Raw genomic sequence first — 15,147 nt, forward strand, 5'->3', positions numbered from 1 at the left:
GCACGGGCCAGCGCCTTGCAATTTTTCCTGGTGACAGTTACTACCGTAACAGCAGTTATAACTATGCGTGACGTCATAATTGTGCTCTGAGAGTCTCCGGTGGGCTGTCTTGAGGTGGATCCTGATTCAGGCACCAAATTGTCTGCCATGATGCCAAAACGTCTGCGACGCTGTATCTACAGGACGAGGCGGAGGAGGCGATGTTGTCCCTTTGGACTTCATTCAAAATAATTAGGACAGGACTAGACTGGTGTCTTTATTTTATTGAAGACTAGGAAAAACCATGAAAAATTGCCGAGAAGACAAAAATGTAGTGTCTCATAAATAGAGGAGAGCAGGTAGTTTAGACAGCAAAAAGCCTACAACACCCGGTATTCCCAAACGGTCTCCCATCCAAGTACTGACCAGGCCCTACGCTGCTTTACTACGGTGTTCGGACGAGAACCGGTATATTCAGCGTGGTATGGTCGTAGGCAACATACCTACAGAATTTAGCTCATTTATGCTTGTCCTCAACCTCACGGATGAACGGATTGACAGTACGCCCCGTCTCTGCCACCAGAGGGAGCTTGAAGGCATTGACTAATGAGAGCGAAGATGTAGTGACTGTCAAGGGCTGTAACCATGGATGGGATGCTGATGGTGTAACAGTGCCTATGATGCACACGACACACCTGCTGATGGAGGTGTGGGCCTGATTTTCTGGACTGCGCGCTCTCCGTTCCGAGGGGCCATGGATGCTGCCCGAATGTCACGATGCGGCCCGGCATCAATCTTGTCTTCTAGAGAAGGAAAATGATGATGACTGTTTTATGAGGCATTCCAAGCATATGAATTCTTGCTTTGTTTGCTATGAATTCAATGCCAGAGAAGGCTGAGATATGGCCAGGAATGCCACCAGCTTCGTCTGCCGCACATTCCATGTTGATATCTCTCCCAGGCACGGGCCAGCGCCGTGCAATTTTTCCTGGTGACAGTTACTACCGTAACAGCAGTTATAACTATGCGTGACGTCATAATCGTGCTCTGACAGTCTCCGGTGGGCTGTCTTGAAGTGGATCCTGATTGAGGCGCCAAATTGTCTGGCATGATGCCAAAACGTCTGCGGTGCTGTATCTACAGGACGAGGCGGAGGAGGCGATGTTGTCCCTTTGGACTTCATTCAAAATAATTAGGACATGACTAGACTGGTGTCTTTATTTTATTGCCGACTAGGAAAAACCATGAAAAATTGAAGAGAAGAAAAATGAAGTGTCTTATAAAAAGAGGAGAGCAGGTAGTTTAGACAGCAAAAAGCCTACAACACCCGGTATTCCCAAGCGGTCTCCCATCCAAGTACTGACCAGGCCCTACGCTGCTTTACTACGGTGTTCGGACGAGAACCGGTATATTCAGCGTGGTATGGTCGTAGGCAACATACCTACAGAATTTAGCTCATTTATGCTTGTCCTCAACCTCACGGACGAACGGATTGACAGTACGCCCCGTCTCTGCCACCAGAGGGAGCTTGAAGGCATTGACCAATGAAAGCAAAGCTGTAGTGACAGTGAAGGACTGTAACCAAGGATGGCATGCTGATGGTGTAACAGTGCCTATGATGCACACGACACACCTGCTGATGGAGGTGTGGGCCTGACTTTCTTGACTGCGCGTTGTACGTTCCGAGGGGCCATGGATATTGAACGAATGACACGACGCGGCCCCTCATCAGTCTTGTCTTTTAGAGAAGGAAAATGATGATGACTGTTTGGGAGGTATTCCAAGCATATGAATTCTTGCTTTGTTTGCTATGAATTCACTGCCAGAGAAGGCCGAGATATGGCCAGGAGTGCCACCAGCTTCCCCTGCCGAACATTCCATGTTGATAGCTGTCCCAGGCACGGGCCAGCGCCTTGCAATTTTTCCTGGTGACAGTTACTACCGTAACAGCAGTTATAACTATGCGTGACGTCATAATCGTGCTCTGACAGTCTCCGGTGGGCTGTCTCTAAGTGGATCCTGATTGAGGCATCAAATTGTCTGGCATGATGCCAAAACGTCTGCGATGCTGTATCTACAGAACGAGGCGGAGGAGGCGATGTTGTCCCTTTGGACTTCATTCAAAATAATTAGGACAGGACTAGACTGGTGTCTTTATTTTATTGCCGACTAGGAAAAACCATGAAAAATTGAAGAGAAGAAAAATGAAGTGTCTTATAAAAAGAGGAGAGCAGGTAGTTTAGACAGCAAAAAGCCTACAACACCCGGTATTCCCAAGCGGTCTCCCATCCATGTACTGACCAGGCCCTACGCTGCTTTACTACGGTGTTCAGACGAGAACCGGTATATTCAGCGTGGTATGGTCGTAGGCAACATACCTACAGAATTTAGCTCATTTATGCTTGTCCTCAACCTCACGGACGAACGGATTGACAGTACGCCCCGTCTCTGCCACCAGAGGGAGCTTGAAGGCATTGACCAATGAGAGCGAAGATGTAGTGACTGTGAAGGGCTGTAACCATGGATGGGATGCTGATGGTGTAACAGTGCCTATGATGCACACGACACACCTGCTGATGGAGGTGTGGGCCTGATTTTCTGGACTGCGCGCTCTCCGTTCCGAGGGGCCATGGATGCTGCCCGAATGTCACGATGCGGCCCGGCATCAATCTTGTCTTCTAGAGAAGGAAAATGATGATGACTGTTTTGGGAGGCATTCCAAGCATATGAATTCTTGCTTTGTTTGCTATGAATTCACTGCCAGAGAAGGTTGAGAGATGGCCAGGAGTGCCACCAGCTTCCCCTGCCGAACATTCCAGGTTGATATCTCTCCCAGGCACGGTCCAGCGCCGTGCAATTTTTCCTGGTGACAGTTACTACCGTAACAGCAGTTATAACTATGCGTGACGTCATAATTGTGCTCTGACAGTCTCCGGTTGGCTGTCTTGAGGTGGATCCTGATTCAGGCACCAAATTGTCTGCCATGATGCCAAAACGTCTGCGATGATGTGTCTACAGGACGAGGCGCAGGAGGCGATTGGGCCCCTTTGGACTTCATTCAAAATAATTAGGACAGGAGTAGACTGGTGTCTTTATTTTATTGCCGACTAGGAAAAACCATGAAAAATTGCCGAGAAGAAAAATAAAGAGTGTCATAATAAGAGGAGAGCAGGTAGTTTAGATAGCAAAAAGCCTACAACACCCGGTATTCCCAAGCAGTCTCCCATCCAAGTACTGACCAGGCCCTACGCTGCTTTACTACGGTGTTCGGACGAGAACCGGTATATTCAGCGTGGTATGGCCGTAGGCAACATACCTACAGAATTTAGCTCATTTATGCTTGTCCTCAACCTCACGGACGAACGGATTGACAGTACGCCCCGTCTCTGCCACCAGAGGGAGCTTGAAGGCATTGACCAATGAAAGCAAAGCTGTAGTGACAGTGAAGGACTGTAACCAAGGATGGCATGCTGATGGTGTAACAGTGCCTATGATGCACACGACACACCTGCTGATGGAGGTGTGGGCCTGACTTTCTTGACTGCGCGCTGTACGTTCCGAGGGGCCATAGATATTGAACGAATGGCACGACGCGGTCCCTCATCAGTCTTGTCTTTTAGAGAAGGAAAATGATGATGACTGTTTGGGAGGCATTCCAAGCATATGAATTCTTGCTTTGTTTACTATGAATTCACTGCCAGAGAAGGCCGAGATATGGCCAGGAGTGCCACCAGCTTCCCCTGCCGAACATTCCAGGTTGATAGCTGTCCCAGGCACGGGCCAGCGCCTTGCAATTTTTCCTGGTGACAGTTACTACCGTAACAGCAGTTATAACTATGCGTGACGTCATAATCGTGCTCTGACAGTCTCCGGTTGGCTGTTTTAAGTGGATCCTGATTGAGGCACCAAATTGTCTGGCATGATGCCAAAACGTCTGCAACGCTGTATCTACAGGACGAGGCGGAGGAGGCGATGTTGTCCCTTTGGACTTCATTCAAAATAATTAGGACAGGACTAGACTGGTGTCTTTATTTTATTGCCGACTAGGAAAAACCATGAAAAATTGCCGAGAAGAAAAATGAAGTGTCTTATAAAAAGAGGAGAGCAGGTAGTTTAGACAGCAAAAAGCCTAAAACACCCGGTATTCCCAAGCGGTCTCCCATCCAAGTACTGACCAGGCCCTACGCTGCTTTACTACGGTGTTCGGACGAGAACCGGTATATTCAGCGTGGTATGGTCGTAGGCAACATACGTACAGAATTTAGCTCATTTATACTTGTCCTCAACCTCACGGACGAACGAATTGACAGTACGCCCCGTCTCTGCCACCAGAGGGAGCTTGAAGGCATTGACCAATGAGAGCGAAGATGTAGTGACTGTGAAGGGCTGTAACCATGGATGGGATGCTGATGGTGTAACAGTGCCTATGATGCACACGACACACCTGCTGATGGAGGTGTGGGCCTGATTTTCAGGACTGCGCGCTCTCCGTTCCGAGGGGCCATGGATGCTGCCCGAATGTCACGATGCGGCCCGGCATCAATCTTGTCTTCTAGAGAAGGAAAATGATGATGACTCTTTTATGAGGCATTCCAAGCATACGAATTCTTGCTTTGTTTGCTATGAATTCACTGCCAGAGAAGGCTGAGAGATGGCCAGGAGTGCCACCAGCTTCCTCTGCCGCACATTCCATGTTGATATCTCTCCCAGGCACGGGCCAGCGCCGTGCAATTTTTCCTGGTGACAGTTACTACCGTAACAGCAGTTATAACTATGCGTGACGTCATAATCGTGCTCTGACAGTCTCCGGTGGGCTGTCTTTAAGTGGATCCTGATTGAGGCGCCAAATTGTCTGCCATGATGCCAAAACGTCTGCGGTGCTGTATCTACAGGACGAGGCGGAGGAGGCGATGTTGTAACTTTGGACTTCATTCAAAATAATTAGGACATGACTAGACTGGTGTCTTTATTTTATTGCCGACTACGAAAAACCATGAAAAATTGAAGAGAAGAAATATGAAGTGTCTTATAAAAAGAGGAGAGCAGGTAGTTTAGACAGCAAAAAGCCTAAAACACCCGGTATTCCCAAGCGGTCTCCCATCCAAGTACTGACCAGGCCCTACGCTGCTTTACTACGGTGTTCGGACGAGAACCGGTATATTCAGCGTGGTATGGTCGTAGGCAACATACCTACAGAATTTAGCTCATTTATGCTTGTCCTCAACTTCACGGACGAACGGATTGACAGTACGCCCCGTCTCTGCCACCAGAGGGAGCTTGAAGGCATTGACCAATGAGAGCGAAGATGTAGTGACTGTGAAGGGCTGTAACCATGGATGGGATGCTGAGGGTGTAACAGTGCCTATGATGCACACGACACACCTGCTGATGGAGGTGTGGGCCTGATTTTCTGGACTGCGGGCTGTACGTTCCGAGGGGCCATAGATATTGAACGAATGGCACGACGCGGTCCCTCATCAGTCTTGTCTTTTAGAGAAGGAAAATGATGATGACTGTTTGGGAGGCATTCCAGGCATATGAATTCTTGCTTTGTTTACTATGAATTCACTGCCAGAGAAGGCCGAGATATGGCCAGGAGTCTCACCAGCTTCCCCTGCCGAACATTCCAGGTTGATAGCTGTCCCAGGCACGGGCCAGCGCCTTGCAATTTTTCCTGGTGACAGTTACTACCGTGACAGCAGTTATAACTATGCGTGACGTCATAGGCGCCGGAAGTGGGGGGGCAGGGGGGGCGGCCGCCCCCCCAATCCAAAAAGTGGGGGGGCAAAACGCATTTTTGCCCCCCCAAAAAGCCCCCCCCCCCAAAGAAAAAAAATAAAATAAATGAATAAATAAATAAATAAAAATAAATAAAATAAATAAATAAATAAACAAATAAATAAAAATAGATAAGATAGATATGTCTATAAATGAATAAACGCGAAAAAACATAGCTACAAACGGCAGTTTTTGGACTGTAAAATGTCAAAATTTCTATGCTCGCTCGCTCCGCTCGCTCGCATTCAATCGCTATGCCATTCTCCTAATGTTGCTGCCAGTAATTGCCAGCAGTTGCGCCTGGCCCGCCCCCCCCCCTTAATTTCCAAAGCTAAAAAAAATATATATATATATATATAGCTATACAAACGGCAGTTTGTTGACTATAAAATGTCAAAATTAATTGTCAAATTTATTCGTTATGCCATTTTCCTAACGTTACAGCAAGTAATTGCCAGTAGTTGAGCCCCGTGCGCCTCCCCCTTAATTTCCAAAGTGAAAAACATAGCTACAACGGCAGTTTTTGGATTGTAGAATGTCAAAATTTTCAAGCTCGCTCGCTTCGCTTGCTCGCATTGAATCATTATGCCATTCTCCTAATGTTGCAGCCAGTAATTGCCAGCAGTTGCGCCCGATGCGCCCCCATTAATTTCCAAAGCGAAAGATATAGCTACAAACGCCAGTTTCGGGACTGTAGAATGTCAAAATTTTCATGCTCGCTCGCTTCGCTCGCTCGCATTGAATGGTTATGCCATTCTCCTAATGTTGCTGCCAGTAATTGCCAGCAGTTGCGCCCGATGAGCCCCCATTAATTTCCAAAGCGAAAGATATAGCTACAAACGCCAGTTTTGGGACTGTAGAATGGCAAAATTTTCAAGCTCGCTCGCTCACATTGAATGGTTATGCCATTCTCCTAATGTTGCCGCCAGTAATTGCCATAATATACGCCCGATGCCCCCCCCCCCTTAGTTTCCAAAGCGAAAGATATAGCTACAAACGGCAGTTTTGGGACTGTAAAAATCAATGTCAAAATTTTCAAGCTCTCTCGCTCCGCTCGCTCGTATTTTATTGTTATGCAATTCTCCTGATGTTGCTGACAGTATATAATTTGTCGTTTCACACCGTCATTCCATGATCCATGTAAGGAAAACTTACAATGTTGCTCAATGACTGCGTTGTTGAATGTATCACATTCCGTAATGTATTGTAGTCCCATTATTGCGCACGCACACACGCACATGCATACACACTGTCAAAATTACTTTTCCACAAGGTGCCCACCCCCAATGTTTCGACCCACCGTACGCCACTTTACATGTATATATATATATATATATATATATATATACACACACACACACAAACACACACATATATGTATGTATATATATATATATATATATATATATAGATAGATGTGTGTGTGTGTGTATGTGTCTATTGTGTAACATATTATGTATGGTCTATCGTGAGCCCCCTCCAATATTTGCCCCCCCAATCCAAAACTGCTTCCGGCGCGCCTGCGTGACGTGATAATCGTGCTCTGACTTTCTTGACTGCGCGCTGTACGTTCCGAGGGGCCATGGATATTGAACGAATGGCACGACGCGGTCCCTCATCAGTCTTGTCTTTTAGAGAAGGAAAATGATGATGACTGTTTGGGAGGCATTCCAAGCATATGAATTCTTGCTTTGTTTACTATGAATTCACTGCCAGAGAAGGCCGAGATATGGCCAGGAGTGCCACCAGCTTCCTCTGCCGCACATTCCATGTTGATATCTCTCCCAGGCACGGGCCAGCGCCGTGCAATTTTTCCTGGTGACAGTTACTACCGTAACAGCAGTTATAACTATGCGTGACGTCATAATCGTGCTCTGACAGTCTCCGGTGGGCTGTATTGAAGTGGATCCTGATTGAGGCACCAAATTGTCTGCCATGATGCCAAAAGTGTCTCATAAAAAGAGGAGAGCAGGTAGTTTAGACAGCAAAAAGCCTACAACACCCGGTATTCCCAAGCGGTCTCCCATCCAAGTACTGACCAGGCCCTACGCTGCTTTACTACGGTGTTCGGACGAGAACCGGTATATTCAGCGTGGTATGGTCGTAGGCAACATACCCACAGAATTTAGCTCATTTATGCTTGTCCTCAACCTCACGGACGAACGGATTGACAGTACGCCCCGTCTCTGCCACCAGAGGGAGCTTGAAGGCATTGACCAATGAGAGCGAAGATGTAGTGACTGTGAAGGGCTGTAACCATGGATGGGATGCTGATGGTGTAACAGTGCCTATGATGCACACGACACACCTGCTGATGGAGGTGTGGGCCTGATTTTCTGGACTGCGCGCTCTCCGTTCCGAGGGGCCATGGATGCTGCCCGAATGTCACGATGCGGCCCGGCATCAATCTTGTCTTCTAGAGAAGGAAAATGATGATGACTGTTTTATGAGGCATTCCAAGCATATGAATTCTTGCTTTGTTTACTATGAATTCACTGCCAGATAAGGCTGAGAGATGGCCAGGAGTGCCACCAGCTTCCTCTGCCGCACATTCCATGTTGATAGCTGTCCCAGGCACGGGCCAGCGCCGTGCAATTTTTCCTGGTGACAGTTACTACCGTAACAGCAGTTATAACTATGCGTGACGTCATAATCGTGCTCTGACAGTCTCCGGTGGGCTGTCTTGAGGTGGATCCTGATTCAGGCACCAAATTGTCTGCCATGATGCCAAAACGTCTGCGACGCTGTATCTACAGGACGAGGCGGAGGAGGCGATTGGGCCCCTTTGGACTTCATTCAAAATAATTAGGACAGGACTAGACTGGTGTCTTTATTTTATTGCCGACTAGGAAAAACCATGAAAAACTGCCGAGAAGAAAACTGAAGTGTCTCATAAAAAGAGGAGAGCAGGTAGTTTAGACAGCAAAAAGCCTACAACACCCGGTATTCCCAAGCGGTCTCCCATCCAAGTACTGACCAGGCCCTACGCTGCTTTACTACGGTGTTCGGACGAGAACCGGTATATTCAGCGTGGTATGGTCGTAGGCAACATACCTACAGAATTTAGCTCATTTATGCTTGTCCTCAACCTCACGGACGAACGGATTGACAGTACGCCCCGTCTCTGCCACCAGAGGGAGCTTGAAGGCATTGACCAATGAGAGCGAAGATGTAGTGACTGTGAAGGGCTGTAACCATGGATGGGATGCTGATGGTGTAACAGTGCCTATGATGCACACGACACACCTGCTGATGGAGGTGTGGGCCTGATTTTCTGGACTGCGCGCTCTGCGTTCCGAGGGGCCATGGATGCTGCCCGAATGTCACGATGCGGCCCGGCATCAATCTTGTCTTCTACAGAAGGAAAATGATGATGACTGTTTTGGGAGGCATTCTAAGCATATGAATTCTTGCTTTGTTTGCTATGAATTCACTGCCAGAGAAGGCCGAGATATGGCCAGGAGTGCCACCAGCTTCCCCTGAAGAACATTCCAGGTTGATAGCTGTCCCAGGCACGGGCCAGCGCCTTGCATTTTTTCCTGGTCACAGTTACTACCGTAACAGCAGTTATAACTATGCGTGACGTCATAATCGTGCTCTGACAGTCTCCGGTGGGCTGTCTTTAAGTGGATCCTGATTGAGGCGCCAAATTGTCTGCCATGATGCCAAAACGTCTGCGACGCTGTATCTACAGGACGAGGCGGAGGAGGCGATGTTGTCCCTTTGGACTTCATTCAAAATAATTAGGACATGACTAGACTGGTGTCTTTATTTTATTGCCGACTAGGAAAAACCATGAAAAATTGAAGAGAAGAAAAATGAAGTGTCTTATAAAAAGAGGAGAGCAGGTAGTTTAGACAGCAAAAAGCCTACAACACCCGGTATTCCCAAGCGGTCTCCCATCCAAGTACTGACCAGGCCCTACGCTGCTTTACTACGGTGTTCGGACGAGAACCGGTATATTCAGCGTGGTATGGTCGTAGGCAACATACCTACAGAATTTAGCTCATTTATGCTTGTCCTCAACCTCACGGACGAACGGATTGACAGTACGCCCCGTCTCTGCCACCAGAGGGAGCTTGAAGGCATTGACCAATGAGAGCGAAGCTGTAGTGACTGTGAAGGGCTGTAACCATGGATGGGATGCTGAGGGTGTAACAGTGCCTATGATGCACACGACACACCTGCTGATGGAGGTGTGGGCCTGATTTTCTGGACTGCGCGCTCTGCGTTCCGAGGGGCCATGGATGCTGCCCGAATGTAACCATGCGGCCCGGCATCAATCTTGTCTTCTAGAGAAGGAAAATGATGATGACTGTTTTGGGAGGCATTCCAAGCATATGAATTCTTGCTTTGTTTGCTATGAATTCACTGCCAGAGAAGGCTGAGAGATGGCCAGGAGTGCTACCAGCTTCCCCTGCCGCACATTCCATGTTGATATCTGTCCCAGGCACGGGCCAGTGCTGTGCAATTTTTCCTGGTGACAGTTACTACCGTGACAGCAGTTATAACTATGCGTGACGTGATAATCGTGCTCTGACTTTCTTGACTGCGCGCTGTACGTTCCGAGGGGCCATGGATATTGAACGAATGGCACGACGCGGTCCCTCATCAGTCTTGTCTTTTAGAGAAGGAAAATGATGATGACTGTTTGGGAGGCATTCCAAGCATATGAATTCTTGCTTTGTTTACTATGAATTCACTGCCAGAGAAGGCCGAGATATGGCCAGGAGTGCCACCAGCTTCCTCTGCCGCACATTCCATGTTGATATCTCTCCCAGGCACGGGCCAGCGCCGTGCAATTTTTCGTGGTGACAGTTACTACCGTAACAGCAGTTATAACTATGTGTGACGTCATAATCGTGCTCTGACAGTCTCCGGTGGGCTGTCTTGAAGTGGATCCTGATTGAGGCACCAAATTGTCTGCCATGATGCCAAAAGTGTCTCATAAAAAGAGGAGAGCAGGTAGTTTAGACAGCAAAAAGCCTACAACACCCGGTATTCCCAAACGGTCTCCCATCCAAGTACTGACCAGGCCCTACACTGCTTTACTACGGTGTTCGGATGAAAACCAGTATATTCAGCATGGTATGGTCGTAGGCAACATACCTACAGAATTTAGCTCATTTATGCTTGTCCTCAACCTCACGGACGAACGGATTGACAGTACGCCCCGTCTCTGCCACCAGAGGGAGCTTGAAGGCATTGACCAATGAGAGCGAAGATGTAGTGACTGTGAAGGGCTGTAACCATGGATGGGATGCTGATGGTGTAACAGTGCCTATGATGCACACGACACACCTGCTGATGGAGGTGTGGGCCTGATTTTCAGGACTGCGCGCTCTCCGCTCCGAGGGGCCATGGATGCTGCCCGAATGTCACGATGCGGCCCGGCATCAATCTTGTCTTCTAGAGAAGGAAAATGATGATGACTGTTTTATGAGGCATTCCAAGCATATGAATTCTTGCTTTGTTTGCTATGAAGGTGTTTGCCTGACTTTCTTGACTGCGCGCTGTACGTTTCGAGGGGCCATGGATACTGAACGAATGGCACGACGCGGTCCCTCATCAGTCTTGTCTTTTAGAGAAGGAAAATGATGATGACTGTTTGGGAGGCATTCCAAGCATATGAATTCTTGCTTTGTGTACTATGAATTCACTACCAGAGAAGGTCGAGATATGGCCAGGAGTGCCACCAGCTTCCTCTGCCGCACATTCCATGTTGATATATCTCCCAGGCACGGGCCAGCGCCGTGCAATTTTTCCTGGTGACAGTTACTACCGTAACAGCAGTTATAACTATGCGTGACGTCATAATCGTGCTCTGACATTCTCCGGTGGGCTGTCTTGAAGTGGATCCTGATTCAGGCACCAAATTGTCTGCCATGATGCCAAAACGTCTGCGATGCTGTATCTACAGGACGAGGCGGAGGAGGCGATGTTGTCCCTTTGGACTTCATTCAAAATAATTAGGACAGGACTAGACTGGTGTCTTTATTTTATTGCCGACTAGGAAAAACCATGAAAAATTACCGAGAAGAAAAATGAAGTGTCTCATAAAAAGAGGAGAGCAGGTAGTTTAGACAGCAAAAAGCCTACAACACCCGGTATTCCCAAGCGGTCTCCCATCCAAGTACTGACCAGGCCCTACGCTGCTTTACTACGGTGTTCGGACGAGAACCGGTATATTCAGCGTGGTATGGTCGTAGGCAACATACCTACAGAATTTAGCTCATTTATGCTTGTCCTCAACCTCACGGACGAACGGATTGACAGTACGCCCCGTCTCTGCCACCAGAGGGAGCTTGAAGGCATTGACCAATGAGAGCGAAGATGTAGTGACTGTGAAGGGCTGTAACCATGGATGGGATGCTGATGGTGTAACAGTGCCTATGATGCACACGACACACCTGCTGATGGAGGTGTGGGCCTGATTTTCTGGACTGCGCGCTCTCCGTTCCGAGGGGCCATGGATGCTGCCCGAATGTCACGATGCGGCCCGGCTTCAATCTTGTCTTCTAGAGAAGGAAATTGATGATGACTGTTTTGGGAGGCATTCCAAGCATATGAATTCTTGCTTTGTTTGCTATGAATTCACTGCCAGATAAGGCTGAGAGATGGCCAGGAGTGCCACCAGCTTCCTCTGCCGCACATTCCATGTTGATAGCTGTCCCAGGCACGGGCCAACGCCTTGCAATTTTTCCTGGTGACAGTTACTACCGTAACAGCAGTTATAACTATGCGTGACGCTATAATCGTGCTCTGACAGTCTCCGGTGGGCTGTCTTGAAGTGGATCCTAATTCAGGCACCAAATTGTCTGCCATGATGCCAAAACGTCTGCGATGCTGTATCTACAGGACGAGGCGGAGGAGGCGATGTTGTCCCTTTGGACTTCATTCAAAATAATTATTACAGGACTAGACTGGTGTCTTTATTTTATTGCCGACTAGGAAAAACCATGAAAAATTGCCGAGAAGAAAGATGAAGTGTCTTATAAAAAGAAGAGAACAGGTAGTTCAGACAGCAAAAAGCCTACAACACCCGGTATTCCCAAGCGGTCTCCCATCCAAGTACTGACCAGGCCCTACGCTGCTTTACTACGGTGTTCGGACGAGAACCGGTATATTGAGCGTGGTATGGTCGTAGGCAACATACCTACAGAATTTAACTCATTTATGCTTGTCCTCAACCTCACGGACGAACGGATTGACAGTACGCCCCGTCTCTGCCACCAGAGGGAGCTTGAAGGCATCGGCCAATGAAAGCGAAGCTGTAGTGACTATGAAGGGCTGTAACCATGGGTGGGATGCTGATGGTGTAACAGTGCCTACGATGGACACGACACACCTGCTGATGGAGGTGTGGGCCTGATTTTCTGGACTGCGCGTTCTGCGTTCCGAGGTGCCATGGATGCTGCCCGAATGTCACGACGCGGCCCCGCATCAATCTTGCCTTCTAGAGAAGGAAAATGATGATGACTGTTTTATGAGGCATTCCAAGCATATGAATTCTTGCTTTGTTTGCTATGAATTCACTGCCAGAGAAGGCTGAGAGATGGCCAGGAGTGCCACCAGCTTCCCCTGCCGAACATTCCATGTTGATAGCTGTCCCAGGCACGGGCCAGCGCCGTGCAATTTTTCCTGGTGACAGTTACTACCGTAACAGCAGTTATAGCTATGCGTGACGTCATAATTGTGCTCTGACAGTCTCCGGTGGGCTGTCTTGAGGTGGATCCTGATTCAGGCACCAAATTGTCTGCCATGATGCCAAAACGTCTGCGATGATGTGTCTACAGGACGAGGCGCAGGAGGCGATTGGGCCCCTTTGGACTTCATTCAAAATAATTAGGACAGGACTAGACTAGTGTCTTTATTTTATTGCCGACTAGGAAAAACCATGAAAAATTGCCGAGAAAAAAAATGAAGTGTCTCATAAAAAGAGGAGAGCAGGTAGTTTAGACAGCAAAAAGCCTACAACACCCGGTATTCCCAAGCGGTCTCCCATCCAAGTACTGACCAGGCCCTAGACTGCTTTACTACGGTGTTCGGACGAGAACCGGTATATTCAGCGTGGTATGGTCGTAGGCAACATACCTACAAAATTTAGCTCATTTATGCTTGTCCTCAACCTCACGGACGAATGGATTGACAGTACGCCCCGTCTCTGCCACCAGAGGGAGCTTGAAGGCATTGAGCAATGAGAGCGAAGATGTAGTGACTGTCAAGGGCTGTAACCATGGATGGGATGCTGATGGTGTAACAGTGCCTATGATGCACACGACACACCTGCTGATGGAGGTGTGGGCCTGATTTTCAGGACTGCGCGCTCTCCGTTCCGAGGGGCCATGGATGCTGCCCGAATGTAACCATGCGGCCCGGCATCAATCTTGTCTTCTAGAGAAGGAAAATGATGATGACTGTTTGGGAGGCATTCCAAGCATATGAATTCTTGCTTTGTTTGCTATGAATTCACTGCCAGAGAAGGCTGAGAGATGGCCAGGAGTGCCACCAGCTTCCCCTGCCGCACATTCCATGTTGATAGCTGTCCCAGGCACGGGCCAGCGCCGTGCAATTTTTCCTGGTGACAGTTACTACCGTAACAGCAGTTATAACTATGCGTGACGTCATAATCGTGCTCTGACAGTCTCCGGTGGGCTGTCTTGAGGTGGATCCTGATTCAGGCACCAAATTGTCTGCCATGATGCCAAAACGTCTGCGACGCTGTATCTACAGGACGAGGCGGAGGAGGCGATTGGGCCCCTTTGGACTTCATTCAAAATAATTAGGACAGGAGTAGACTGGTGTCTTTATTTTATTGCCGACTAGGAAAAACCATGAAAAACTGCCGAGAAGAAAAATGAAGTGTCTCATAAAAAGAGGAGAGCAGGTAGTTTAGACAGCAAAAAGCCTACAACACCCGGTATTCCCAAGCGGTCTCCCATCCAAGTACTGACCAGGCCCTACGCTGCTTTACTACGGTGTTCGGACGAGAACCGGTATATTCAGCGTGGTATGGTCGTAGGCAACATACCTACAGAATTTAGCTCATTTATGCTTGTCCTCAACCTCACGGACGAACGGATTGACAGTACGCCCCGTCTCTGCCACCAGAGGGAGCTTGAAGGCATTGACCAATGAGAGCGAAGATGTAGTGACTGTGAAGGGCTGTAACCATGGATGGGATGCTGATGGTGTAACAGTGCCTATGATGCACACGACACACCTGCTGATGGAGGTGTGGGCCTGATTTTCTGGACTGCGCGCTCTCCGTTCCGAGGGGCCATGGATGCTGCCCGAATGTCACGATGCGGCCCGGCTTCAATCTTGTCTTCTAGAGAAGGAAAATGATGATGACTGTTTTGGGAGGCATTCCAAGCATATGAATTCTTG

At 48.4% G+C, this 15,147-nt stretch overlaps 14 non-coding genes across 14 annotated transcripts; all 14 read right to left on the minus strand.

Moving 5' to 3' along the window:
* Nucleotides 1-356: 356 nt before the first annotated feature.
* LOC140228111 (5S ribosomal RNA) lies at nucleotides 357-475 on the minus strand. Its single transcript, XR_011901116.1, has one exon. It is a non-coding gene; the product is annotated as a 5S ribosomal RNA (ribosomal RNA).
* Nucleotides 476-1,294: 819 nt separating this feature from the next.
* Nucleotides 1,295-1,413, minus strand: LOC140228144 (5S ribosomal RNA). Its single transcript, XR_011901148.1, has one exon. It is a non-coding gene; the product is annotated as a 5S ribosomal RNA (ribosomal RNA).
* Nucleotides 1,414-2,231: 818 nt separating this feature from the next.
* Nucleotides 2,232-2,350, minus strand: LOC140228155 (5S ribosomal RNA). The gene has a single exon (XR_011901158.1). It is a non-coding gene; the product is annotated as a 5S ribosomal RNA (ribosomal RNA).
* Nucleotides 2,351-3,169: 819 nt separating this feature from the next.
* On the minus strand, nucleotides 3,170-3,288 carry LOC140228157 (5S ribosomal RNA). The gene has a single exon (XR_011901160.1). It is a non-coding gene; the product is annotated as a 5S ribosomal RNA (ribosomal RNA).
* An 817-nt stretch (nucleotides 3,289-4,105) lies between these two features.
* LOC140228158 (5S ribosomal RNA) lies at nucleotides 4,106-4,224 on the minus strand. Its single transcript, XR_011901161.1, has one exon. It is a non-coding gene; the product is annotated as a 5S ribosomal RNA (ribosomal RNA).
* Nucleotides 4,225-5,043: 819 nt separating this feature from the next.
* Nucleotides 5,044-5,162, minus strand: LOC140228159 (5S ribosomal RNA). Its single transcript, XR_011901162.1, has one exon. It is a non-coding gene; the product is annotated as a 5S ribosomal RNA (ribosomal RNA).
* Nucleotides 5,163-7,747: 2,585 nt separating this feature from the next.
* Nucleotides 7,748-7,866, minus strand: LOC140228156 (5S ribosomal RNA). The gene has a single exon (XR_011901159.1). It is a non-coding gene; the product is annotated as a 5S ribosomal RNA (ribosomal RNA).
* An 819-nt stretch (nucleotides 7,867-8,685) lies between these two features.
* Nucleotides 8,686-8,804, minus strand: LOC140228168 (5S ribosomal RNA). Its single transcript, XR_011901170.1, has one exon. It is a non-coding gene; the product is annotated as a 5S ribosomal RNA (ribosomal RNA).
* Nucleotides 8,805-9,623: 819 nt separating this feature from the next.
* LOC140228180 (5S ribosomal RNA) lies at nucleotides 9,624-9,742 on the minus strand. Its single transcript, XR_011901181.1, has one exon. It is a non-coding gene; the product is annotated as a 5S ribosomal RNA (ribosomal RNA).
* A 998-nt stretch (nucleotides 9,743-10,740) lies between these two features.
* On the minus strand, nucleotides 10,741-10,859 carry LOC140228175 (5S ribosomal RNA). The gene has a single exon (XR_011901177.1). It is a non-coding gene; the product is annotated as a 5S ribosomal RNA (ribosomal RNA).
* A 990-nt stretch (nucleotides 10,860-11,849) lies between these two features.
* Nucleotides 11,850-11,968, minus strand: LOC140228187 (5S ribosomal RNA). Its single transcript, XR_011901185.1, has one exon. It is a non-coding gene; the product is annotated as a 5S ribosomal RNA (ribosomal RNA).
* Nucleotides 11,969-12,787: 819 nt separating this feature from the next.
* On the minus strand, nucleotides 12,788-12,906 carry LOC140228145 (5S ribosomal RNA). The gene has a single exon (XR_011901149.1). It is a non-coding gene; the product is annotated as a 5S ribosomal RNA (ribosomal RNA).
* An 819-nt stretch (nucleotides 12,907-13,725) lies between these two features.
* On the minus strand, nucleotides 13,726-13,844 carry LOC140228162 (5S ribosomal RNA). Its single transcript, XR_011901165.1, has one exon. It is a non-coding gene; the product is annotated as a 5S ribosomal RNA (ribosomal RNA).
* Nucleotides 13,845-14,662: 818 nt separating this feature from the next.
* Nucleotides 14,663-14,781, minus strand: LOC140228188 (5S ribosomal RNA). Its single transcript, XR_011901186.1, has one exon. It is a non-coding gene; the product is annotated as a 5S ribosomal RNA (ribosomal RNA).
* Nucleotides 14,782-15,147: the final 366 nt, after the last annotated feature.

This window comes from Diadema setosum, chromosome 4, assembly GCF_964275005.1.
Source record: "Diadema setosum chromosome 4, eeDiaSeto1, whole genome shotgun sequence".
In the NCBI taxonomy this organism is placed as follows: domain Eukaryota; kingdom Metazoa; phylum Echinodermata; class Echinoidea; order Diadematoida; family Diadematidae; genus Diadema; species Diadema setosum.